This window comes from Cyprinus carpio, chromosome B16, assembly GCF_018340385.1.
Source record: "Cyprinus carpio isolate SPL01 chromosome B16, ASM1834038v1, whole genome shotgun sequence".
In the NCBI taxonomy this organism is placed as follows: Eukaryota; Metazoa; Chordata; class Actinopteri; order Cypriniformes; family Cyprinidae; genus Cyprinus; species Cyprinus carpio.
Window position 1 is genome coordinate 23,968,722 of NC_056612.1, and position 27,127 is coordinate 23,995,848.

Below are 27,127 nucleotides of genomic sequence, written 5' to 3' on the forward strand. Positions count from 1 at the left end.
TAATGATGGATTCATGATAAAAAGTTTACAAGGCACTGAAATATTTTAGTATGCCTTCATTTATTGTTGCTATATTTCAAATCTATTTTATATTATTAAAAGAAATGAAATATAAAACTTTTAAAATATGGGAAAAAGACAGAGTTGTGAGATATAAAGTCACAATTTTAAGAAATATTAGTTATTGTGAGAAAGCTTAATATATGACGTGAAAAAGGTTGCAGTTGTGAAGTACAAGGTTACAATTATGAATTATAAAATCCAATGAATAGAAATATTATTAAATGATTAAATGTGATTTTATTATCCTAACATTAAACTAAAATAAAACAAAAAAAAAAAAAAAATTGAGTGGAAAAAAATCAAAATAAAAATAAAAAAAAGTGAAATAAAAATAATCAACAAATTTATGATTTATATACAATTGGTGTACACAAACAACAATAATGTCATTAAATACTGTAAGTTTTTAAAAGTTAGTGTACTTGGTTACCAAGGAGACAAGTGTCAGAGAATATAAAATGAGAGATATGATGTATGAAGAAAACTCACTGTAAATATCACTTTTGATCACGACATGAGTAAATGATGATAATTATTTTATTTTTGGGTGGACTGATCCATAAAATTCTTTTGTACACATCTGCGACTTCCATCAGTTATCTACTGAAACGAATAGAACTGGAAACACATCTGAAGAGTTAAACTCCTTGTGAATGACAAAAGCTCACAAATGTCACCATGTTCCCACACACACCTCACCTGACATGAAGAGCGGAGAAATGTGCAGTGACGGCAGTCCCAACACGAGCTCACCGCGCAGAGCAACAGCATGCTGAGCAGCCAAAGGGCAAACAACCCCCCACGCCACTCGAGCGCTTCCGCTCAGGCCTGTTCCCTGCGGAAGCCATCGGCTCTGCTACTGGCTTGTAATTACCATCGGCTCTCCAGAACATTCCGTGCCCTCTCCATCTGTCCTCTCAGCGACGGGCAGAGAAGCTCCAGTCACCTCATGTAGCATTTAACAAATGGGAGGCTGCCACCCGACTCAGCCGAAGTTCAGGCACTACAAGGGGGCAATGTTCCCAGCCTGGAGGAAGAGTAGGCCTACGACAGGTGCACCTGGAACCACCTAGAACCATCAAGAGCAAAATCATCACATTAAAAAAAAAGTTCCGAAAGTTTTGACGTAGCAACACTATACTGTTAAAAGTTTTAGGTCGGTAAGATTTGTTAATATCTTTGAAAGAAGACTCTTAAGCTTAATTTGGGGACCAATTCTCACAGTTAACTAACTATTAACTACAACTAAACAACTAATTTGCTGCTTATTAATGGTTAGTAAGGTACTTGTTAAGTTTAGGTATGGGGTAGTATTAAGGGAACTAAAATATGGCCATGCATAATAAGAGGCCATTCACACAGAACACGTTTTTCCATTCCAATGCGCTACTTTTTCATTGCTTTGCTATGTAAACCATAGACTGTATAAAAACATGGACGTAGTGTCCGTGACGTCACCCGTAGATTTCTGAAGAGAGTTTTCGAAGCCTAAAGTAGGCTGAGGCAGCCGTCACCATCTTGACAGCGCGTCACTCCCGGATAATCGAAAATGGGCAAAAAGGCGGGAGCTGGTTGCTGAAGCCACTCCCACCTAGCTCGACGGCGATGTCAGCAGCAGCAATCCACCTGTCACTCAAGTGGCCATGCCCTTAATTATGCAGAACTTTAAGGCTTAATAGAATTTAAACGGATGAGTTATAAAAACAAAATCCCCCCCTCACAGTTGTCATGAAGGGCCAGCAACTAGCTTGGCTTCAGCAACTAGCTCCCGCCTTTTGCCCATTTTCGATGATCCAGGAGTGACGCGCGGTGATGCGCTGCCAAGATGGCGATGGCCTGCTCCGCCCACTTTAAAAGGATTACCCTCACATCCAAGTTATCCCCTTTTTAAACTTTTGCCATCTGGCTGGTGCTTCAGAGCCGCAAATACCAGGACAGCCAGGCACAAGAACAGTTTCTTCCCCCAGGCAATCTACCCAATGAACAGTTAATTGTTCCCCACTTTATGCAATAAAAATGTTCAATTACCTTATAGTCATTTGTTACCACCTCCATCCTAGTACATCCCTGCATCTCATTCTATTCTATTCCATTTTATCATCTATAGCACAACTGTTCATACAATTTATTTATTTTTTGATTTATTTTTCAATATTATTCTATTTATATTTACATTTGTGTAATTTTTTTATTTATTTTTTTGTCTGTGTGTTGTTGTTGTCTCTGTGTACTGGAAGCTTATGTCACCAAAACAAATTCCTTATATGCGCAAGCATACTTGGCAATAAAGCTCTTTCTGATTCTGAGCTTCAAAAACGCTCTTCAGAAAACTACGGGGAAATGTCACGGACACTACATCCATGTCAGCAATTTTTTAAAAACCATCCCATGACCAAAAAAACAACAACAACCAGTTTTAAACTCAAAAAGTATTAAAAATTAACCTTCCCTAATCTTATTTTTCATAAATCATTGGTGCACATTATTCTAAAGAAATTAAGAAATTTGTTGAAATCTTGCTCTACCTCTGAAATGACTTTCCTTTTTGGATGACATCACCAATTCCCTCTCAATTTTATATCCACTTTTTCATTTTAGTCTCATAATTCTTAATTTTTCTTATTGAATCTCATGTTTCACTCAGAAGTGCATCATAATACAGGAGTAAAACAAGTTTTATTTTGATTTAAAATTATAATTTTTCTTCCTGGTAAGTCTATATTGATTCACCTCATCCAGCAGGTCACAAAGTGAGCAACCAGCTTGTTATTTTCCCCCGTGGCGAATGCTGAATGCCATCAGAAGGCTTTGGAAAGTTCTTTCAGACCCGAGAGTTTTAATGCAGGAAAAGTTGATGCAGGCCAGAACAGAAGCCTCTGATCTGTGAGCCGAGACAAGGGACAGTTCTCCATATCTGACGAACTAAAAGAGAGAAAAGCGAGGGAGTGAGAGAGAGAGAGGGCAGGCCTGCCTTGCGTGAAGTTGCCTGTGATTATGTGTTCATCTGACCCTGCTGTAGACCGCATTCCAGACGCTTTCTCAAATGCTTGATCTTCTGCACATCAAAATTGCCTTGAAGACAATGAAAGAAAGTGTTTGTCTTCAACTTTTGTCTGGAAGTTTGCGGAGTGAGACTCTAACTTCTCCTTTGTGTCCGTCTCAAACACTGTTTACATTCGACTCCACTTGGATAATCATTTAAAAAATAGCTTCTCTTCATCATTAGGAAGAAAAAAAAACAATTCATGCTACACAAAACTAAAAAGTAAAGGATAAAACACCAAAAATAAATCTTACAAAAATAAATAAGAAATAAATAATAATTTTTAATTTTACACAAAATTTCATCTTAAAATGGTCAAACAATTAATTGGCCTAAAACTAATTATGTGTCAATCATAGATACTAAACACATGTGATATATTTAATAAAACTTGTAAAATAAATGCATTATTTATTTCTTGCACGACCGAGTGTATGAATATAAAATGTGTAAGGATATAAATAATATATAATACATATATAATATCTAATATATATCATTAAGTATTTAAGTAATGTAACTGCTTCTGAATTTGAAAGTGTTTATATAGTAATGACATAATCAATCATGAACTTGGGGTCAGTAAGGTTTTTTTTTTATTACTTATTTATTAATGAATACTTTTACTTTGCAAGAATACAGTAAATTGATCCAAACTGAAAGTAAAGGCATTTAAAATGTTATTTTAAATGTAGATTTCTATTTCAAATAGATGCTGTATTTTGCCATATACAAATAGATGTATTCAAAGACACCGTTTCTGCAAAAATATTAAGCAGCTGTATTCCACACTGATAATAAGAATAGTTTCTTGAGCAGCAAATCAGCATATTACAATGATTTCTAAAGAATCATGTGACATTGAAGACTGGAGTAATGATGCTGAAAATTAAAATTTGAATAAGAGGAAAAAAATTATGTTTTAAAATATATTAACTTAGAAAACAATTATTTTAAGATGTAAAAATATTTCATAATTTTTACTGTATCTAATATATGCATCTGTGGTGAGCATAAGTCTAAACCTTTGAACAGCATTGTGGATCTGATTGCCACTATTAACCAATAGCAGATATGTAAAGCATTTGCAAAACCTGTCTGGAAACAGTCATTATTTTTGCAACTAATGCTAGTGGCACAGAACCCAAGTCTCCTTTGTAAAAGCAACCTCTGTAGGTGCAGTGAGCTCTGTGACGAGCCTGACTGGAGACAAAGCAGAGAAATAAGAGCGGCTCTGCATAAGCGGGCCCCGCGGGAAGAAGCCTTCAGCTTGTTAGAGTGAACGACTCAACACGGCTCCTCTTTGCTCCGGCTGACATTTCCAGTGGCACTGTCTGTGGAGACAAACTCAGATGGGACCTGAGCGAGTCAGAGTCACTTCCACAGCAGCGACGCATGCACCACTGCAAGCTCTTGGTGTGAAATGAGCTCCCCGAGGAGACACGAGGAGACAACTGTCAGCTGGGTTGGAGGAAGGGAGGGACTTTATCTAACTCACTAATGAACGATTGTCTAATTTCCATCAAACGCAGTCACAAAGCCTTGGCCCTATCTCTCTCCAAACACTGTCATGATAAAGGAATGTTAAGAGAAAGAGGGAGAGACCGAGGAGCAGAACGAGGGATGAGAACTGTCAAGAGGTCAGAGCGGGAACTCGAAGAAAAAAAAAGCGTGGAAGTTCTCTCCCTCTTTATCTGTCGCTTCCTGAGCTTTTCCTGGCGAGGAATAATCTGCAAGTACAGACGATCACGCGCCGCAGCTGGAGATAAAACAAGGATGACAAAATATCAACTTTCTGCTACAAAATACTCCAACGCTGTTTGATTAGAATATCAGCACAGACAGTAATTAATTTCAACTTTAATTACTTGCTGTACATGCAGATTAGATCGCAGGTCTTAGATGAGTTATTAAAACAGCAGGGAAATGTGCTTTGTGCGAATATGTGCGCATTAAAAAAAGAGCGTGTTAATGTTCTTACCTCTCTTAACCTGTGTGCCGAATGATGAAATTACATCATGCACAGAGACTACAGGAAAGAACTTATCAGATCAAAAATGCTTTGGTGTGTGAATGAGAGTTCTTTAGAGTTATTTGATTTAACTCAGTGACCCGACTCTTTTGAATCTGTTCACCTAAAAGACTATATAGATTTATTCACTTATTTTGCATCTCGTCTCAGTGGCCAGTGGTGTAATGCAGTAGATGGAAATTGAAGCACAAAAAGAAAATTATGCACAAAATACAGTTTTGAGGAATTGTCCCAGGACAAGGCAGAATATTAATAAGACCCACCTTCACACTAAAGGCATTTAAAACTTTATTACTAAGAAGTGCTGTTTTAATCTAATCTAACCTAATTTAATACAATATAATATAATGTTATGTTTAGTAAATACTAGATAGATAGATAGATAGATAGATAGATAGATGATAGATAGATAGATAGATAGATAGATAGATAGATAGATAGATAGATAGATAGATAGATAGATAGATAGATAGATAGATAGATAGATAGATAGATAGATAGATAGATATGTTTACAGTCCAACCAACAATTATTTAGACATTTTTTTTTCACTAGTGGGTGCAGGACACTATAGTTTATTTATGTAAGTGGGGATAGCAAAATAAAGTGAACTGTGACATATTATTCCCAAAAATTCTTCATACAGTGGACTACCAGTAAAACTGATAAAAATTTGGGACCAAACATTATTCAGACACATTGACCTGACCATGTTCTGCTGAAGTGTTTTTCTTTAATTGCTAATACGACCTTTTTACACCACAGAATGAACTAAATTAAGCATTGCTTGATAATTGGTTGACGTATATTGGTATTATCTAATTGTGTACTTAAATTCAACAGCTGACAGCTATTTAACCTAATTCATTACATACCTTTCTATCAAAGTTATCTGACATTATTATGATGATTTTGTTCTGACACAGCTTAACTCTTGAGTTCTTGTCATATATTATTACCATTTTCTAATGGTGTGACTGTGAGAAATGTTGAAGGTGTCTGAAAAATTTTTTGTTTTGACTATGTTTTTTGAATTGAGAACAACAGAACAAAATAATGTATGCATATTTTTAATAAGCAACACATGATCATCACACAATAATTCTCTTTATTACAGAGCTGTCTCACAAGGGCTTCTCTCTGTCTGTCCTGGTGAATTTGATTTAGCATACAGCAGGACTGATAGAAGAGCGAGCGTCTGACTGCTATTGTAGAGCTGAGTTAAGCTGTTCGCTTTAAATCCCATGAATCTGGGGCCAGTCGGGTCTAATAAGGCCACAAAGCATCGCTTTACACAAAATGAACTTTTCCACACCAATCAAAGCACCATCAACCGTGCAAACACCTGAGCGCGCCATTTCTCAATGACAGCCTAATTAATTTACCTCACTTATAAATAAATTTTTTAGCTCCTTGGGCCGATCTCACAGAGCACGGTGTGAAGAGTTTGTGGGAACGGCTAATCTGAAAATCCCCACCACACAATAATGGGAGTGACAGCGGAAGGGTGAATGAGATAAGTCTTGGTAATGAAAGTGGACGCCAGAAGAAGCGGACAGTATGTAATGAAGAGAGAGTGAGGGAGGGATGTTTAAAAGAAGTTCAAGAAGAAAGATAAAGAGCGCAGGGACGATGTTATCTGCAGGATTGAGAAAAGCGCTTCAGCGGCCGAATGCTTCCAATCACTTAATCGGCACGACTCCACCCAACCCCGTCCTGTTCTCCCCCATATGCCATTTCCAAACCCCAAACAGGCCATTTTCAGTGTTTGTGAGAGAGAGACTGAGAGAAATGTTCTCTCAGGTCAAAGTCCTCTTACAAGGACACAGTAAGAGTGAAGCTCGAATAATAATACACACTACAATATATTCCATGCTATTTTGTCTAAAAAAAAAAACCTAAAAAAAAAAAAAACTAAAACAAAAAGTACTACAAGTTGAATTAGATATCACAACATAATAATATACAGTATGAAAATTGGGTATTAATTTAAAATTTTTTTAGTTTTGACTGATTTTGACTTTAACAGTATTAGGGGCCGTTCACACAAAATGCGTATTTGCATCTAAGGCCCTGTTTACACTAGTGCGTTTTTGTTTTAAAATGGCGTTTTTAAATGAAAACGATCCTCGTCTACACTGGTGTTTTCACTGCATTTCAGAAATGATCTCTGTTACACTACACAACCGTAAAGCATGTCACATGACCATTCATGCAGGTACAACCACAGATATGCATAGGCAGATTCTCTATTATTTAGATGGTGGACGTGTCTGCATGCTTGGAGCGGTAGAATGGGGAATATACCTATACAAATCAATGGGTACAACAATGAACATGATGTTATAGTTTACATGGTCAACAAGGATACGCAGATTTTTCAAACTAAAGGATACGCATTTTTCAAACTAAAACAGGGTCTGCAGCGTTTTCGAAAGTCTCCATTTTTGAGGGTCGAAAACACCAGGGTAGTGTAAACAATACCATAGCAAAAGTTCCGCGTTTTAAAATGAAAACGCACTAGTGTAAGCGTAGCCTAAAAATGTGAGACGCAGTGCTCAGGAATGGTTTTTAAAAAGGAAAGAAAAAAAAAAAAAACGCAGCACAGAATGCCTCCTTCGTCCCTGGTGCTGTCAAATAAAATAGTTGCCATGCCAACTTGGTTCTGAAAACACAAGCTTGCAACATCTGTCCCGTCTCTGGGATCTTCTGATTGGTCCACTGTTTTGGAACTGACATTAATGAGCGGCACTACATGTAAAAGTTGTAAATAGCATCTTGAAAACGCGGCGCTCGCTGCAAAAGATGTGAGTACATAGGCCATGTGTCCGTCTAGCGTGTTTACATTGAAAAACTATGGAAAAATTGCGCGCTGGAATGGAAAAACGCATTCTGTGTGAACAGCCCCTTAGATGACAAATGATCAGATGATGGTAAATATTATTGAATTGTAAAAATAGGACAACTGAACATATCCAATGTCGGTTCACAATGAAAAAAGTAAATAAATACATGAATACTGTATATAAAGCAAGCTAATAACACCCCAAAATGTTACCTTTGTTCTTAAAACATGTTATAACATCTATAAACAACCAAAGCTTTACAGAACTCTTTAAAACAAGGCAAAACATTACCTTAATTCAACATTTAAAATCTGTAAGTAACTTGTAACGGTTAAATCTTGCTGTTTACACTGCGATGGTTTTTACCTGACTTTCGTCCACATGTTCATCTGTGTAAATGAGTCTTGGTTCCTCCCGTCTGTCTGATCCTCTGCCCCTCCACCTGTGAGAGGCGAAAGAAGGAAACGTTAATCCCTAAAATCCACTACAACTTAAATGTCATCAGCAGCTTTTGATAGAGTCATTGTCAACTGAATCCATTAAAGATTGGAAGGGTTATCTCACAGATCTCCATCTCCATTCTAGTCTGAGCTTCAGACGGCACGCTCACAGACTGCCTACAAACCATCTGATGCATAATACACACAAAAATGTCAAAAGCTGGCTGTAATTGCAAGCTGAAATCAGATTAGCTGGCTTTACAAAATTTCAGGGAGTTAGTGCACTGGATTTTATCAGTTCACCAGTTTACAAGTTTAAGGATGTTACAATAAGCACTTCTTGGGAAGAACTAGCACTGGATCTGATCAAATTTGCATGGTTCATAACATTTTTGGATGATATCCAAGAATGATTCTTGGAACAAAGATATCACTTATATAAATAAATCAGTATGTGCGTGTGTGTGTGTGTGCGCGTATATATATATATATATATATATATATATATATATATAGTGTGTGTGTGTGTGTATATATATATGTATATATGTATATATATATATGTGTGTGTGTGTATGTGTGTGTGTGTGTGTGTGTGTGTGTGTGTGTGTTTGTTTCAGTTTGTGGTCTAAATGAAGCTGAGCATGAAACCAACATTTTGGAGGTGCTCTGGATGAAGGGAAAACAGCGGGAACAGAATAGGAATGTGCTGGCCTCTCTGTTTAAACAAAGATGATGATAAGATTTCAAGACAATAACAGAGGTGAGATAACTTAGCCACTACTAGCGCTAGCAGACAGGGAGATGCAAGACATTTAATATGCTCCAAAAATGAGAGATCGGTCTGCTCGAGATACACATATCAGTTCACTCCTCTGTATCTGTGTTCTTTCAGAATCAGAACTAGCCCAGAGCAGAGATAGCAGTAAACAGAGATTGCGTTAGCATTGATGTGGTAGCATTGACCTAAATGTTTATTTCAGCACATTACACATTCCCATAGATTTCAAGGTGATGCGTGTCATGTTACAATGTGTTCTCCCAACCCAGTTAAATATACTTGGACAACAATAAGTATAGTCGTGAACAACTCTTTGAACAACATTTTTTTTTTTTTAGAGCAGAAATTACACACTTAACTTAAAAAAAAGTATTTCCACATAAAGTTTGGGGTTAGTATAATTTTAAATGTTTTTGAAAGAAGTCTCTTATGCTCACCAAGGCTGCTTTATTGTTGATTGAAAATACAGTAAACATACTATTTGATATAACAGTTTTGCATTTTAACATTTTAAAAATGTAATTTATTCCTGTGATTACAAAGCTGAATTTCAGCATCATTACTCCAGTCTTCAGTGTCGCATGTTCCCTCAGAAATCAATCCAAATAATAAGCTGATTTTCTGTTCAAGCATGTTGAAAACATTTTAATATTTTTTTTGTGGAAACCAGTCTATGGTGGAAACCGAGACACATGTTTTCCACTATTCATTCATGAATAGAAGTTTTTTTTTTTTTTTTTAACTTTTAAACAGCATTTATTTGAAATGGAAAACTTTTGTAACACTATACATATTTTCATTCTTACTTTTGACCAAATGAATGTGCCCTTGCTGAGAAAAAGTATTAATTTCTTTCAAAATATATAACTAAAAAACTTACTGACCTGAAACTTTTTTTTTTTTTTTTTTACTGTAACGTTACTTCTAGATAGGTTTGTTTTTGCACCAGATTCTGTGCATGTTATGGTAGGTTGCATATGGATTTTATAATTTCCTGTTTATTTTTTTCAGCGTAGCAATGCGTTTAATTGTAGAAAAGCGATAAGGACAGCCGCCCAGAAAATAAGTAGGAAAACAGTGAGAGTCAACATATATTTGTGTTTTTTTTTCTCTTGATTATGGTTACATCAAAAGAAAACAGCATTTTGTCGAATGATTTTTGTAATTTATGCAAACGAACGCATTCGCACAAGCACCGGCTCTGGAGAGGGGACTGATTTGAGAGGCGCGTGGGTAGACGGACGCCCAGCGCCCAGCACAGCGGTTTGAAGCAATAGAGAAATAATTAGCAGATAATAGCAGATTGTGCTAATGAGAGCAGCATTTGACTAGGACACTTCACTTGACCTCCAGTGTTTTTCTGGCCGTCCGAGAAAAACGCCTGATTTATAATTACACTCCGCAATGCGCCATGAAATTGTTATTGTGGGATGCCTTTTTGAAAATGTTATCAAACAATTATTTTAATTTTTTTCCCTGCTAACTGTTGCTACCTGTACTAACAAAAGAAGAAGATCATCACGGCAACAAGCCTTCTCTCCCCCCCCCCCCCCCCCCCCTCCTCCCTCCTCCTCCTCCCGCCCTCTTTCAAGGGATGATGCAGTGGCAAATAAAATAATACACAGATAAAACTGAAATATTTTGTGACGTGGTGATAATCACCGCTAGCATACGTGCCACTGATAGCAGGCAGTCTCAGTCGCGAGAAGAAAAGGAATAATCCTTTTTTTTGCGGGCTTTTAAAAAATGAATCTGAGTTGAATCACATCAAATGAGAGAAAAAAGCAACAACTCAAAGACAGCTCCAAGATGAGCCAACTCTAGGAGAAAATGACCTCCTCGTTTTGGCGATAAAGTTCTACCCAAAATATGATATCAGCCTGGGACGTGTCTCATTAGAAATGTGTGTATGGCGTGGAAGCAGCTCGCGCTATCTGCCGGTGCCTGGTTTGCCGGCTGATAAGAGGCAAATGCAAATGTCCTGATAAGAACTGAATGCAAATATTTATGATATGATATTCCCTGGGAATTATGTGTGGATAAAACAAAGTGCATTATTTCCGGAATTCCTTTTCAGGTTTGCCAAAATGCCCCTCACCCTCCCCCTCGCGCTCGGAATTTGCATTTTTTTCCAAATTGATTGGGCCGCCATATTATGTTAAGCTATTTGTTTGCCGAGGACGGTAATTAGTTACTGTAATTACAACGATGACAGTTTCTAAATTGTTTTTAAAGCATTACAGTGTGTCTGTGCCTGGAGATTGCAGTACTTATTTTAGGATTTAACCCTTAATCACTGTTAAAAAAGGATAACACTTAAGATGTTTGGGGTCAGATTGACCCCAAACATTTAAAGAGCGATTGCTTAAGGAAATATACATTTTTTTATATGGAAAACCATATATCATTTTTTTTATTTACTTCTCAACTATACATTTATGCTGTGTTTTTGTGGAAATTTTGAAGTTTTTTACCTATTTACTGCACAATTACATAACTAGGCCAAAAATTGGCACATGAAATATGATTTTTTAAAGAAAAAAACACTTAAATGATGATCTTAATTAAATCTAAATAGTTTTTGGAGATTGCTCTATGTGTTAGGGATAGAATACTGCCATCTGGAGGTTAGTCGAAAAACTTTTTTTCTTCTAGTTAAGGAATTAAAGTGCAATGACCACATGTATCCAATAGAGGTCCATAGAGACCCATTCATTTTCACTTTCATTTTTCTTGATGCTTCAACTTCTCCTCACAACTTTATGATATATATATATTTTGTGAATATATATTTAAACATTTTGAAAATACATAAAAAATCTGTATTTTTTGTCAAAGTTAGAGTTTGTTGTTGCTGTCTGATATATTTTGAATGATCTGCTTTTGCAAATTATAATACATACATTTGCAGAAACATTACAAGTCACCACTATGACATGACTGTAATCACATACTATTTATTTCAGAAAATTATTTATCAACAATTATGGAACATGCTTGTTCCATGTTGCATATGTGACATTTTTCAGATTTATGCCAGTTTAGTTGATTTTATTTGCCAATTTCTATAAAAATGCTCTCTGTTGCAGTCACATACATTTGTGTGTTTATGTGTGTTTGTTTGTGTGTGTGTGTGTGTGTGTGTATGAGATAGAAAGTTTGTTCCACTTTGTGTTTATGCTCTAGGACCAGGACCTTGATTTAAATTTAATTTTTTTTTAGATTTTATGCCAGTTTAGCTGATTTTATTTGCCAATTTCTATAGAAATGCTCTCTGTTGCAGTCACATACATTTGTGTGTTTGTGTGTGTGTGTGTGAGTGTGTGTGTATGAGATAGAAAGTTTGTTCCACTTTGTGTTTATGCTCTAGGACCAGACCTTGATTTAAATGTAAAATTTTTTCAGGTTTATGCCAGGTTTGTTGATTTTATTTGCCAATTTCTATAAAAATGCTCTCTGTTGCAGTCACGTGTGTGTGTGTTTTTGTGTGTTTGTGTGTGTGTGTGTGTGTGTATATGAGATAGAAAGCTCGTTCCACTTTGTGTTTATGCTCTAGGACCAGACCTTGATTTAAATGTAATTTTTTTTTAGATTTATGCCAGTTTTGTTTATTTTATTTGCCAATTTCTGTAAAAATGCTCTCTGTTGCAGTCACACACATTTGTGTGTTTGTGTGTGTGTGTGTGCGTGTGTGTATGAGATAGAAAGTTCGTTCTACTTTTTATTTATGCTCTAGGACCAGACCTTGGTTTATATGTAGAAATTTTCAGATTTATAATGGATTTACTTTTATTTTTTTTGACAAACAAAAATTTAAAAAAGTCATTTTTTTTCATTTTCACATTCATTTTCAATGTGTGGTCATTTTGACCCCAAACACCTTAAATGGTAAATTTTTTTTTACACACCTTTAGAACAACCAAATCAAGCCCAGTTTTTTTGTGCATGTTTAGTTAAGGCAAGGCAAGGCAAGGCAAGTTTATTTATATAGCACATTTCGTACACAATGGTAATTCAAAGTGCTTTACATAAAAGAAGGTAAAATAATCATGAAGAAAAATAATAACAAAAATAAAACAAGCAATTTTAAAAACATAAAACAGGCAATTTTAAAACATTGGAAATGATTTAAAAATTGACGTATTTAAAATGAATTTAAAACAGTTAAAAATAGAAAATGATTTTACATAGAATATAGTGAATATGTAAAATACAGTGCAATCAATTCGGACATCGCACATTGCTCATTCAACAAATGCACAGCTAAACAGATGAGTTTTGAGTCTAGATTTAAATGTGACTAATGTTTTAGCACATCTGATCTCTTCTGGAAGCTGATTCCAACTGCGGGCGGCATAGTAACTAAAGGCGGAATCCCCTTGTTTTGTGTGAACCCTTGGTATTTCTAACTGACTCGATCCTAATGATCTGAGTGGTCTGTTAGGTTTATATTCAGTGAACATATCTGCAATATATTTTGGTCCTAGGTCATTGAGTGATTTATAAACGAGTAAAAGTACTTTAAAATCAATCCTAAATGTAACTGGAAGCCAGTGTAAGGACCTGAGGACTGGTGTGATATGCTCAGATTTTCTGGTTCTAGTCAGAATCCTGGCAGCAGCGTTCTGGATGAGCTGCAGCTGTCTAATGGTCTTTTTGGGAAGGACGGTGAGGAGACCATTACAATAGTCCACCCTGCTGGTGATAAAGGCATGAACAAGTTTCTCTAAGTCTTGACTGGAAACAAAACATCTAATTCTTGCAATGTTTTTTAGATGATAGTATGCTGATTTAGTTACTGCTTTGACATGACTACTGAAACTAAGGTCTGTCTCCAGAATCACACCAAGATTCCTGACTTGATTTTTAGTTGTTTGTCCCCTTGAGTCAAGGTATGCATTCACCTTGAAAAACTTCATCTTTGTTTCCAAATGCAATAACTTCAGTTTTTTCCTTGTTTAACTGAAGAAAGTTCTGGCACATCCAACTATTAATTTCATCAATACATTGGCAGAGGGAGTCAATGGGGCTGTAGTCATTTGGCGATAAGGCTAGGAAAATCTGGGTATCATCAGCATAGCTGTGATAGGCAATTTGGTTCTTTCTCATTATCTGACTTAGTGGGAGCATATACAGGCTAAACAAGAGCGGTGCCAGAATTGAGCCTTGTGGGACTCCGCATGTCATGGACGTCCACTTAGACTTATGCTCTCCTAGACTCACATAATAACCTCTCCCTTCTAAGTATGACCTGAACCATTCGAGTACCATCCCAGAAAGCCCGACCCAGTTTTCCAGTCTCTCTAGTAGTATGTTATGATCGACAGTGTCAAACGCAGCACTGAGATCTAGCAATACCAGCACTGATATTTTGCCAGAGTCAGAATTTAAGCGAATATCATTTATTATCTTAATGAGCGCTGTCTCTGTGCTGTGATGCAGTCGAAAACCAGATTGAAAATTGTCCAGGTATCCATTTGAGTTTAAGTATTTGTTCAGCTGATTAAAAAAACTACCTTTTCTATAATTTTGCCTATAAAAGGAAGATTAGATATTGGTCTATAATTGCTCAGAATGGTGTTATCAAGATTGCTCTTTTTCAGGAGGGGCTTTACAACTGCAGTTTTCAGGGAGTTTGGAAATGTCCCAGAAAGAAGTGAGGCGTTCACCACTTCTAAGAGATCTGCTTCTAAACAGTTAAGCACACTTTTGAAAAAAGATGTGGGAAGTGTGTCAAGATCGCAGGTTGACGATTTTAGGTGCTGCACTATTTCTTCCAAAATTTTGCTATCAATTGCTTCAAAAATAGACATAGTATCTTTTTGATATTGCGTCCAGATCTGTCTGACCTCTGCATTACTTGAGGATGTGCTAATTGCCTTCCTGATATTAATGATCTTCTCAGAAAAGAAGGAAGCAAAACTCATTGCATTTGCTAACTGAGAGCATTTCACTGGGAATCTGACTTGGGCGGTTTGTCAGTCTCTCAACAGTGGCAAAAAAGAGTACGAGTGTTGTTTAAGTTACTGTTTATAAGGTTTGAGAAGAAATTCTGTCTAGCTGTGGCTAGTTTCACATTAAAAGCATGAAGGCTGTCTTTATAAATGCTATAGTGAATTTCAAGTTTCGTCTTCCCGCCACATCCGCTCGGCTTTTCTGCATTGTCTTTTCATAGTCTGAAACTGCTGTTGATCTTCTCCAAACTGATTTCTGTCTGTTTGTTTTCTTACTGACTATTATTGGAGCAATATCATCAATAACATTCTTAACTTTTGAGTTAAAGGAATCAAGGAGAATATCAACAGAGTCTGCAGAAATGCTTGGTGTTAGAGATATAGCCTCCATAAACCGCACACTAGTGTTATCGTTAATGCATCTCCTTCTGACAGAGACAGATCTAGATTCATTGGTAGCAGAGATCAATATATCAAAGAAAATACAGAAGTGATCAGATAGTGCTACGTCCTTAATAACAATGGATAAAATGTTTAGACCCCTACTGATGATTAAATCTAGAGTGTGTCCACCTTTGTGTGTGGGTCCATGCACATGCTGAATCAGGTCAAAAGTGTATAAGAACCGTTATCATTTCTTTTGTAATTTTGTTCTCTGCATTATCTATATGAATATTAAAATCTCCTGCAATAGCAAAACAGTCAAACTCTGAGGAAATCATTGATAGCATTTCTGTGACCTCTTCAACAAAGGCTGGAGAGTATTTTGGAGGCCTGTAAATAATGATAAACAGAATGCGTGGAGCACCTTTCAGCACAATCCCTAGATATTCAAAAGACAAGTACTGACCAAATGACATTTGCTTGCATTGATAGACATCTTTAAATAGAGCAGCTACACCTCCACCTCTCCTAACAGTCCTGCAGACACTCATGAAAGTAAAGTTAGGAGGGCCTGCTTCATTGAGGACTGTTGCACTGCAGCTGTCTTCTAGCCATGTTTCATTTAGAAACATAAAATCCAGATTGTTTGTGGTTATAAAGTCATTGATTAGAAATGATTTATTTTTTAGTGAGCGAATGTTTAAAAATGCCAACTTGATGGCAGTACTTTGTGTCTTTATATCAATCTTAGTTTGATGCATTATAGGTCGCAGATTCGATGAGTTTGCCCTTGAGCTTGAAAAGACCTTAGACTTTCTATCACGTGATAAAACTGAAATATAGAAAGCTACAGGCACGCTGGGTTCCCGCTTGTTCTGTAAACATTGTGAATGTTGCTGCTATTATAGCGGGGACCCGACACATATCACTGAGAGCTGCTATCAGTTGTTTTTGGTTCACCTACAGCAGATGGAGGGTTTGGGCCCTGGCGTTGTGGCAGCGGTCGGAGAGCTCTCACAGGAGCAGGGCCCACAGGCTTTGGTGGTTGGGGGGGCCCGCCGTTTTTTTGGCGATATTTGCGGGCTTGCAGCGAATGAGTGAGAGAGTTTTTAGTCCCCAGCATACACCAATTCCTCCATTTTCTGTGAGAAGCACAGAAGTGGAGATGCTGGAGAGAGGGATAATGTGTCCGGTGAGAGGGGCTGTGTCTCTGGTGTTTCCAGTAACTGTGATATGTTGTCCTGGCTTCCCTTGCTGTTTTCCAGAAAGTCGTCCTTGGGTGCTGAGTCTTGTATCTGTTTTGATACATCACAGTCTGTCTGTGAGGAGCTCTGTGGGCAGGGCTCAGCCGGGATAGTGTCCATCAGAAGTGCTTGTTGTGGCTGGATGGTGTTATCAGTGTCCTTGTGGGATATGTCAACCACATGATGACTCGGACCTGGTGTGTGTGTGCTGAATGAATTGACATACTCTGCTGAAAGGATGGCGTAAGCAGAAGTAGAAATTGTCCTTAAGCACTCTAGCTCCAAGTTTGTTAGGGTGGAGGCCATCCGGTTTAAACAGTTGTCTATGGCCCCAGAACAGATTGAAGTTGTCGATGAAATTTACTCCTTTTATATTGCAAGATCTTTGTAGCCATGTGTTCAGCCCAAGCAACCGTGAAAAAAATATTTGTTCCCCTTGCTGGAAGTGGTCCACTGATGAACGACTGAACTTTGAGTCTTCGAAGTGTTTCAAAGAGTTCACTGAAGTCCTTCTTAAGGAGTTCTGACTGCCCTTTCCGAATATCATTCTTCCCCACATGGATGATGATTCGATTTGCAGTCTTGTGCTTCATCAGAATGTTCTGAAGTTCCTTGTTCACATCAGAAACCGTTGCTTGAGGAAGGCAGCATGTTGTTGTAGTCCTGCTACTGATGTTTCTGATAATAGAGTCACCCACTATCAGTTAGATTATTTAGGAAAAGTCACAGAGTTTCATGCCCCTGAGATGAAGGTAACACTTTTAAAAAATGAATTAAAAGAAAAGTTTTATCAAAACAAAAAAAAAAATTCATTAAGTTACAAGCAAATGCTGGAAGAACTCCCACACGAGGGCCAGAGTGGGATGTTTTTGAACTACAAAGCGGCCATTTTCTGAGCAAAGACGGTTTTGAAAATGTCTGTTAATTTGCACTAATTGCCGCCTCGACTGTGTTTTGCAGTTTGCCGGCTGATCAGGGGACATGTTATTGATAGGAAGTCTAGAGGGATCAAAATGGCCTCCAAAAGTTGATATGCGCGTGTAACAGTCGGTGTTTAGGAAAGACTTTTATGCTTTGTGTCAAGAAACAAATTGCTGGTTTGGGCACGACTGTAATTACGGAGCAGACATGTTCTCAAACTCGGTGTACTTTAATCCTTTAAAGAGCATTTCATAAATGAACGCTCTAAAATTGAGAGTTTGAACCCACACAAGCTGTTGTCAAATGCACAATAAATGCACAACGCAGCCAAGCTTTTGAATGGAGAGAACCTAGCTTTTGAATACTAGAAGAACCTTTTTTATTTATGTATTTTTTTTTTTTTTTTACCTGGCTTACAGTTCTGTTAACAGTTCACAAATGTCTATACACGTCCGTCTATGTGGACAGAACACAGTTTGCGAAACTTTAAAAAAAGAGTTTGCAATTTGGTTGTATACACCACTACAAACACAATGTAGTTTAAGAAAAAATTACTATTATGAACCGGTTATTTTTAAATAGTGACTCATCATGCTTTTTTTAACTCTCAAATCAGTCTCAAACTTACGAGTTATCGATCTGTATTTTAAGGCTTTAAAATTAGATTTAAGTTGGCATAATTTTCTGATTTGTTGCGTAAAAATTTATGTTGTAATAAAAATGCTTAAATAAATTTAACAAAAAAAATTTCTTCTTTAAAAATTACCAAATATTTTTTTCCAAATAATTAACATTTAAAAAAAAATTAGATTTAAGTTGGCATAATTTTCTGATTTGTTGCGTAAAAATTTATGTTGTAATAAAAATGCTTAAATAAATTTTTAAAAAAAATTCTTCTTTAAAAATTACCAAATATTTTTTTCCAAATAATTAACATTTTTAAAAAAATTTTTTTATTTTTTTATTTTAAGATTTTTTAAATAAACAATTCTATTAATGACCCTAAAAGAATCATTCATAAACTCATTTAGCAAGTTACTACACAATCGAATTCAAGATAATCAGTCTTACCTTCTCATACATTTCTTTTTGTTTCAGTCAATTGTTCTCTTATTCTTCTCAAATCTCTCAGCTGCAAAACAAAAATAAAAAATGAACTCCTACATGATGGACTAACCTTAAGATAGTCCACTGAAATGTTTTACTGACCATGCAACTTTCCTTTTGTCTGTTCTTTATGATGCAACATGTAGGAAAACTAAAAGATCTTGTCATGGAAGCAGAGTGCTACAGACAGCTGTAAGCATTTCCCGCTACACAATTCTTTTATTACACGCATTAGCAAAGAGTCACCTTGACCATACGAATGCATGCAGAAAACAAACATGACTAGGCCTACTCATTGTTTTACAAGACTGATGAAACTAAATGGACTGAGGGAGTAAAATATAGAGGAGAAAGGATGAAAAGATGTTTGTAGACATTTTCCCAGTGAGGAACGCTACGAGCCCTTCTTCAAATCCCAGCCCAATAATGAGAGTGGTGATATTCTCAGGCGTTCAGCTGTAAGTGTGTAACAGGATTTCTTACACTCTTAATCAGAGGCAGCCATGTTGTCTGTCTGATTCCCTAAAGCCCAGTGGAAGGCATCTTAACCGTATATGACGGGGGCCACGTTTTCCTCACAGGAGACATTTAAAACTGAGGGAAATTGTGGTCAACAAGCATGAGACAAATGTAAAATATCTGACTCGCAGTGACAGAGTTGCAAAGTTGTTTTACCGCAATACCTCATTTTTCAGATTTGATTTGGACTTTGTCATTTAATACCCTGTGGTAAGAAACGTCTGTAGTCTCGACTGAATTTGGCTAATGCGTCCCTCCATTACGTTTCATTTAAGTGTCAACTTTCTCTCAGATGTTTTTCTTAAAAATGAAAATGATTGCTCACGTACAGTAAGAGTACAGAGCTATAAAATGAATGTGGATAGACAGATTATTTGATGACAACTGTTTGATTTCAAAATAAAAATTTCTCACTTTAAATTTGAATCACATGCAAGATGACCGAAGTCGTTTTCTCAAGAGAAAAACAACAAGAATCTGTCGAGACACGTTCATTCAGAGCATGTTGGAAAATAAGAGACATTTTTGAGATCTCTGAGACTTCTGAGATGACAAGAGATTACTTTTTTCCTCACAAGAAATGTCTAAGAAGGCCTGATTAAGGGTTTGTTGAGAAATGTTGAGCTTGTTTTTTATCTTTGTTTTATTGTCAAATCTGAGTACAGTTTGAGACATTTTTGAGATCTCTTTTGAACCACTAGAGAAGCAGAAAAATCTGAGACTCAGTGACCATTTCTGAAACAAATGGGACATTAAAGAGACTTTTCTTACTAATGAGAAACACTTCCATCATGTAACAGAAAATCTGTGCTTCTGTTGCAGCAACAAATAACTCACCCTTCACATATTGTGTGAAAAGGTTTAGTTCTTGGAAATAAAGTTTCCTGCTTTAAATGTTGATGGCATTAGTGCAGATAAAGCCGTCTGTGTCCGTAAACACAGAGCCGAAGGGATTTACTTGTGCTGGTTTTATCTGTCTTACACACTTTTTTTTCCCCGGAGCAGCAGAACAGTACGCCTGCCCCAGGTTGTGGGGTGACTTCCCAGAATGCACTGCAGCGATGTAAACAGACAGTGGAGGATCATCCCTGTGCTCTGTTGATGCAGCCCCCCCTCCCCCAATTCAAAGCTTAATTAGCACTTTGCCACCCTGATCACTCTGCTTTTCGATTTAACGAGATCCCTCTGAAATTACACAGGATTAAGAGAAGTTGGTTAGTAAATTAGGATGTGCATTTGTAATTTAATTGCATCTTAGACCATTAATTAACAAGCTACCTATGCAATAGTTATTGTGATTTCTGTTAATTAGTGGGCAGTTCTGATAAAGTCTCCCTGAAAAAAAAAAGAGAAAACAATTAGCTTATGGAAGCGAGTGTCTTTAAAACAATTCCTAATTGTTCACAGTAGAGGTAATATAGAAGAGGAGATAAGCATTCAACTACACATTTTAATTAAGGGGTAAATCTAAATATTTGACGTTCATTGGGGAATTAATACGTACTCATTACAATTACTAAGCTCATTGCTACAAAGAAACAATACATCATGTTCCCGCAATTGAAACACTCACAATAGTTGATATTTTTTTGTGTGGAGAGGCAGATCCAAGAACGATTGATTTGTCGTTTTATGCCGTTATCTGAATAAAGGAAATAATACTCACCATCTTATTGCTCGTTCTGAACATGAGAGTATTCAGATGCAAACAACCCTCCTCATGGCCGACAACATCTGTGGAATGAATCAGACAAATTAATTTATGCTTTAATTGATTTACAACGGGTATTTGCATGACATCATATGATGAAGTGTAAGGAAACATCGTTGACCTTGAGAAAAGACACCACATACACACAATGCACTCATTTAACGCATTCTAGTCAAGCAAGCTGAGCAAACATGAATGACATTACAAATCTGTGTGTGTCATTTAAAAATCATTGTGGTACAGAATTGGTTATAATAAAGCTTGTGAATGTAGTATATTGTATAGTCTAAATGACAGAGGTAATCTAATTTTATATATTTCCTCAAAGCTGACTAGCATACTACACACAAACATTCATATATATGCCCTTTGAAATTTTCTTCTAATATGAGCATTTTTATCAGGCTCCTATGTGCAGGTTCAGTAATTTCACTTTAATGGCAATGAATCTGTTTTTTTTTTTCCATTGCCATTAAAGTGACAAACATGGGGCCTGATAAAAAATAAAAAAAACTATATATATGTGAAAACACATACACAAATATATTATTTAACACATTTAAAGCTACAAGAAGCACAGATGTCATAAGCTTTAACAGAACAGAATATAAAGTACAAATAGAAAAGAGAAATCTCACAAAATGTTTACATATACAGTATTGCCCTGTATATATAGAGTTATATATCGAATTTATATAGTTTTTACTAAAATGAGTAAAAATACAATTTTAAAAGGTTAAACAATATTTATTACAGTATTTCATATTTTTAAATAATAATGAAAGCTTTATAATGACAGACACACACACATACAGTACACACACACACACACACACACACACACACACACACACACAAACAATCTTTGCCTCAATTTTGTAATTATTTTTGTTTGATTTTACACTTTTTAGGAGGCAAGAAAAATATATATTTTTTTAAAAAAAAGTCAAGAAAACAAGTCAAAGAAAACCATGGCCGGAATTACATCCAGTTCATTAATCACTGAAAAATGTTAAAAACAAACAAAAAAAAGCATTTCACAAATGTGCATACTACGCTCAATACACATACCGTATAAAGGAGGAGTACGAATAACATGGTAGTAAACTTTTCAAATCAGAATAATTACAGATAAACAGTGACAAACATAGAGACAGTCTCTGTGTCCTTGAATACACGGAACAGTTCATGTATTGCTCTCTCTCTCTCTCTCTCTCTCTCTGGTGTATATAGCAGGCAGTGAGAAGGCCCGAGGGAGAGAGGATAGACTGTCTGTCTGAGGTCCCCGCAGGGACTGGAGTGTGTATGAGCGTGCATGTGTGTGTGTGGGAGTGTGTGCAGCTCATTAGCTCACTTACGTAATTCAGGAAGTGTCTAATCCTCCTGGAGAAGAACGCAGCAGCATCAGGAGCGCCGTCAGCAACACGCAGCCTGGGAATGCAGCACAAGCCCACAGAGCACTGCAAATTTCAACACATTTCTCATTTCAACACTTAGAGATTTTGATGGCTGAATTCTTCTTCTGATTTACTTATAGTATGATATAAGGCCATGTTAGTGGCTTGTAGTTTCGAGCCGCTCTTATCATTCATCCTGACTCACGCTGCACCATGACAACACAGTACAGAGCGTCATTTAACCTTTACAACACACATATTGATCCGTTTTGGTTATCAGACTGCGATCAGAGCATCACGTTTCATCCAACTCAGGTTCACAATCACTGACAAAGACTGCTGCACAGATCACTGCGGGAGTCACGCTGTGAAGAACTAACGTGCTTTTAATTTGTAAGCCTTATTATGATCATTAGCATATATAGTGGTCCTGAAATGCATTTGAACAATTGAGTCACATTTAAAAAATGTTGGAATGTCTCTGCATTAGGTGCAAAAACAAAACCAAACCAAAGCCAAATAATGCTAGAGCCTTTTTTTTTTTTTTTTTTTTTTTTTTTGCAGTTGTAAGAAATTAAGTGACATCATTTCTAGTAAGAAAACAGTATTATAAATGGATTTGATGGACTTGATTTCTCTTGACCATGTGCCATCTTTCTTTAAAATAAATGCTATATTTTGTAATTGAATGCAGTGACATTCATAGATTTTTGTCTGTGACTTACATGTAAATGTTAAACCATATAAATATTGCAGCATATTTAACACATCACAAAAACTAAAGGATGAAGACATTGTTAGTCTAAGCCCATGAGTTCATAATTAAATCATCATTTAACAATTTATTACTTACAAAGGTGAAGGATGTTAAGAGCCTGTGATGTCTCGTGTTTCTGTGGAGAGGACAGTGATAATGCTGCTTGCAATTCTTTAAAACCATTACGGTTCTTATTATTATTGTTATGAACGTGGAGGTGGTTATTATTGTAATAATATTCCCTGTTCATCCCAACCTGCCGTATGATGCCGTGAATAATGTCATCGACGGCACAAACCCCTCAACAATACTGACAGTGTGTCACAGATAGAGATGCTCACCAGAGAGCCTCTCGAATTTCCTCGACATGCTGATAACAGATAGATTCGGCATCAAGAGAGCCACTTTAATAGGCTTTTTAACTCTTGATCTTGAGGCAAAATTAAACATAGAGTTTAATTGAATCGCAGGTTCAAATGACACTCATCCCTCTGTGCTTCTCGCTTGATTTCGATTCTTTCTCTTGCACAGGAAACGGTTTTCAGCCCTAATAAAGTAGACAAATTTCAAAATGAACAGCTGGCTGCTTCTGCGAGATATCGTTGTGCTTTGTGAATATTTAGATTTTGTGATTAGATTCAAATGCAGTAAATCCTAGACAGCAGTCAAATGGAAGCAGAAACAAAGATATTTGCTTTTTACATAAAAAGCCTTGCAAATCAGTTGATACTGACTAGAATTAGACAGAGCAGAATGTGTTTTTCTTCTCTTCTGGTATCATCACAAATTTGTATTTCAGTGAAATGATCCCCAGCTATGGGAAATTATCATCTAGCTCATTCAGTTTACTTTGCCGTCTCTTGGATGAAATTGTTGTCTGGGATTTTCAGAGTGAAACCACAGAACATTTGACTTTATTTCTTCTAGTTCCATAGATAATCTTATTCTTTAATTCATGTTCCTATACTCCTCTTCAGGAATGAAAGGTTGAAAATCATTTCTTGTTTGTTCTTGGCATTCTTTTAAAACAAATAGTCTATATTATATTATAGCTATTGTACAATAAGTCAAGAATCAAAACACAATAATTTTTTTTACAATGTTACATACAAACATTAATATCAAAATAACCAAAAATATTGAAAAAAATTGTGCAAATTTACATAAGCAAGTGACAACTGACATCTCTGTCCTGAGAAATACTGAGAATCTGGTAGCTATTACAAAAATATGATTAGCAATTTTAGTTTGAAGGACTGAATATCTTTGAAGAGATTTGCGAACCAACATAAATATCACCTAGACAAAAGCAAGCATCTGTGTGACAGGACTTTTGACTCGAAACCAATTAGTGAGACAAATCAGCCTAACCTTACACTGGGTGACAACTAGCCCCGGTCTCCCCCACAAGTCCTTGCAGCTCTTGTTGTATATTTAGTAAATTAATTTAGAGTATAGCCTACATTTAAACCATGTTTATTACACAAATGTGTCTGTAGTCAATGGACATTCTGACTAAATTATGTGACTTCAGTGACACACACACACAACTGAATAATACTAATTCAACTCAATCTTGTCTCAAGACTCAACAGCATTACTTGCAGAACTTAAACGCACCACCAGCAGGTAAGGAAGCAGCGTTCACACGCTAGTTTACATTTCAACTCATTCTGACAAACCCTTCATGTGCACAAACACGCTCATGAAAGCGAGTCAGCGGAGGCTTTGTGTTTTCTCTGGCGGCGGAAGTCGATGTCGTTTGAGGCTCTTCGCTGCGAGCCGCAGGATCGAGCCGAGGGGCCCCGACAGCTGTAACGTGTCTCCCGGGATGGTCCAGAGGAGATCGGGCCGCGGTGACACGGCGCTCATTAGCAGGAGTGAAAGGAACCCCTCGCAGATGGCTGTCAGCGTTCAAAACACGCTCGGATACACCAGACGTGTCAATTGAGGTTTGAGTTCCTTCTGCTTGATTCTATGACATCGCAATATTCAAGCAGCGTTTATTTCGTCCTTTCCTCCATCCAAAGAACGGAGGAAAATGGAAGACAGGGGCACGCTGACATCTGAAAATGTGTTTTCTAATGAGCGTGCCGTCTACCTAACAAGAGTCTCGGCTTGTCATTCATCAGCACAAATTACCGGCTCCGCGTTTGACGTGTTCTCGCCGCTGCGGATGACAGCTTCGTCTGTTCGGCAAACAGAAAAGTGGGAAATGTGGCAGCTCCTGTTTCCGTGGGGCCTCTGAAATCAATTAGTTTGTTTACCTGTCACAGTTCAAACGAGGGCCACGCTACCATAAACCTCATCATTTCCATCACGGCACAGTCACCTGCTCCGCCGGTGCTTCATAAATAAATGGACATCGGTCCAGATGTAATGTAATAAGAGTGATTCCATCAGCCCAGCCAGATCTCATCAATCTCACAGCAGCTAATTGCAGGGACACCTGGTGTGCTTCTGCTCTCGGAGAGATGCCGCAGCTCAAACGCTTCCTGAGGACCCGATTCAGTCTGAACGCATAACACCAGACAGTTTCACACCGCTAACTGAAACTAAATAAATAAAAGCCTAAAACATCAACAAATCAAACCGGCATTGCCGTTTTGGCCCTCGCAAAACTAAAAAGAGTTTTACAAGTCATGTTTTTGGGTGTAAAAAAATACCATGCTTCTGTTTTTATATTACACCACAATACTCAAGTTATTATGGAAGCCAATTTCCACCATGGGATTAAAAACAATTACAAAAGGTAATTGGGACTTTTTAATCTCACAATTCAGACTCAGAATTGCAAGACAAATCAAAACTGTGAGTTATCAATACAGAATTCACAATTCTGAGAAGAAAATATAAACTCAGAATTGAAATAATTCTGGAAGGTGGAAACAAATAGAAAATACAGTAAGTTAATTGTAAATTTATAATTCAGAGCGGAAAAAGTCTGCATTGAAAGGCATATACTGAGAATTGCTAGATATGAGCTTGGAATTGCAAGGAAAAGAAAATCAGAATTCCCTCACTATTTTGAAAATTTTCTTAGAAGTAGGCTACAAGTTTATATCTTGCAATTCTGAGATTATATCTCAAAATTGTGACTTAATTGAAAGTTAGATATCACAAACTGGAGTTTATATACATATAAACATATACATTATAAACATATAACCTAAAACATGCAAGAACAACTCATAATGACTTCACTTTCCAAACTAATCATTATCAATCTCCGGACAATCTATTGTCAACAGTGTAGCAATTTATGAAGCGCAGCCCACACAGAAGTCACTTTTAATCCAAGCAGCTTTCTGTTGGTAAGTGTGGTGAATTCCCATGAACACATTTAACATGAGCGAAATCTGCATGCAAAATCAACAAGATGCAATCTTTCACCTTCATGCAAAACTCCCAAAAATGTAGATTCCTATTGAAATTTCACAGAGCGAAGGCAAATGTGACCACACCTTTGTGTGTTGACCAGACAAGACACAATAAGTTTGTCTGTGCACATTGAAAGTGAAAAATATGCACAACACCACAATTACAACAACAACAACAACAACAACAAAAAAACATTTCTCAAGCTGTATTTGGACTTTGGAAGTTTCTGAATGATACAAAAATCGGAATGTTGAAAAAAAAAAAAAAAAAAAAAAAAAACACCTGCAAGCCAAACATAGCATTACTGTACAGTTCTGGAACAATGATACTGTAATATAATCCATTACTTTCAAAAATAATGTCACCCAACACTGATGACCAAATCTGCACAACAAATCTAACCCATTGGCCATCATTCCCTTCTGAGAGTCTTTCAGGTATTTGCCGAAGCAATAAGCAGTATTGACTACAATAAAAGATGTCCGTGAAAGTGCAATTGGTGCAGCTCAAGCTGGATTAAAAGTTAGGCTGCAGGACGGTAATAATA

At 36.8% G+C, this 27,127-nt stretch overlaps 1 long non-coding RNA gene across 1 annotated transcript; it reads right to left on the reverse strand.

Annotated features, from left to right (window-relative positions):
- Positions 1-382: 382 nt before the first annotated feature.
- On the reverse strand, positions 383-22,740 carry LOC122140032. Its single transcript, XR_006156759.1, has 7 exons — positions 22,404-22,740; positions 21,001-21,068; positions 20,613-20,669; positions 18,780-20,519; positions 8,351-8,426; positions 2,794-2,985; positions 383-1,132 (listed from the first exon to the last, which is right to left on the reverse strand). It is a non-coding gene; the product is annotated as an uncharacterized LOC122140032 (long non-coding RNA).
- Between the last annotated feature and the right edge of the window lie 4,387 nt (positions 22,741-27,127).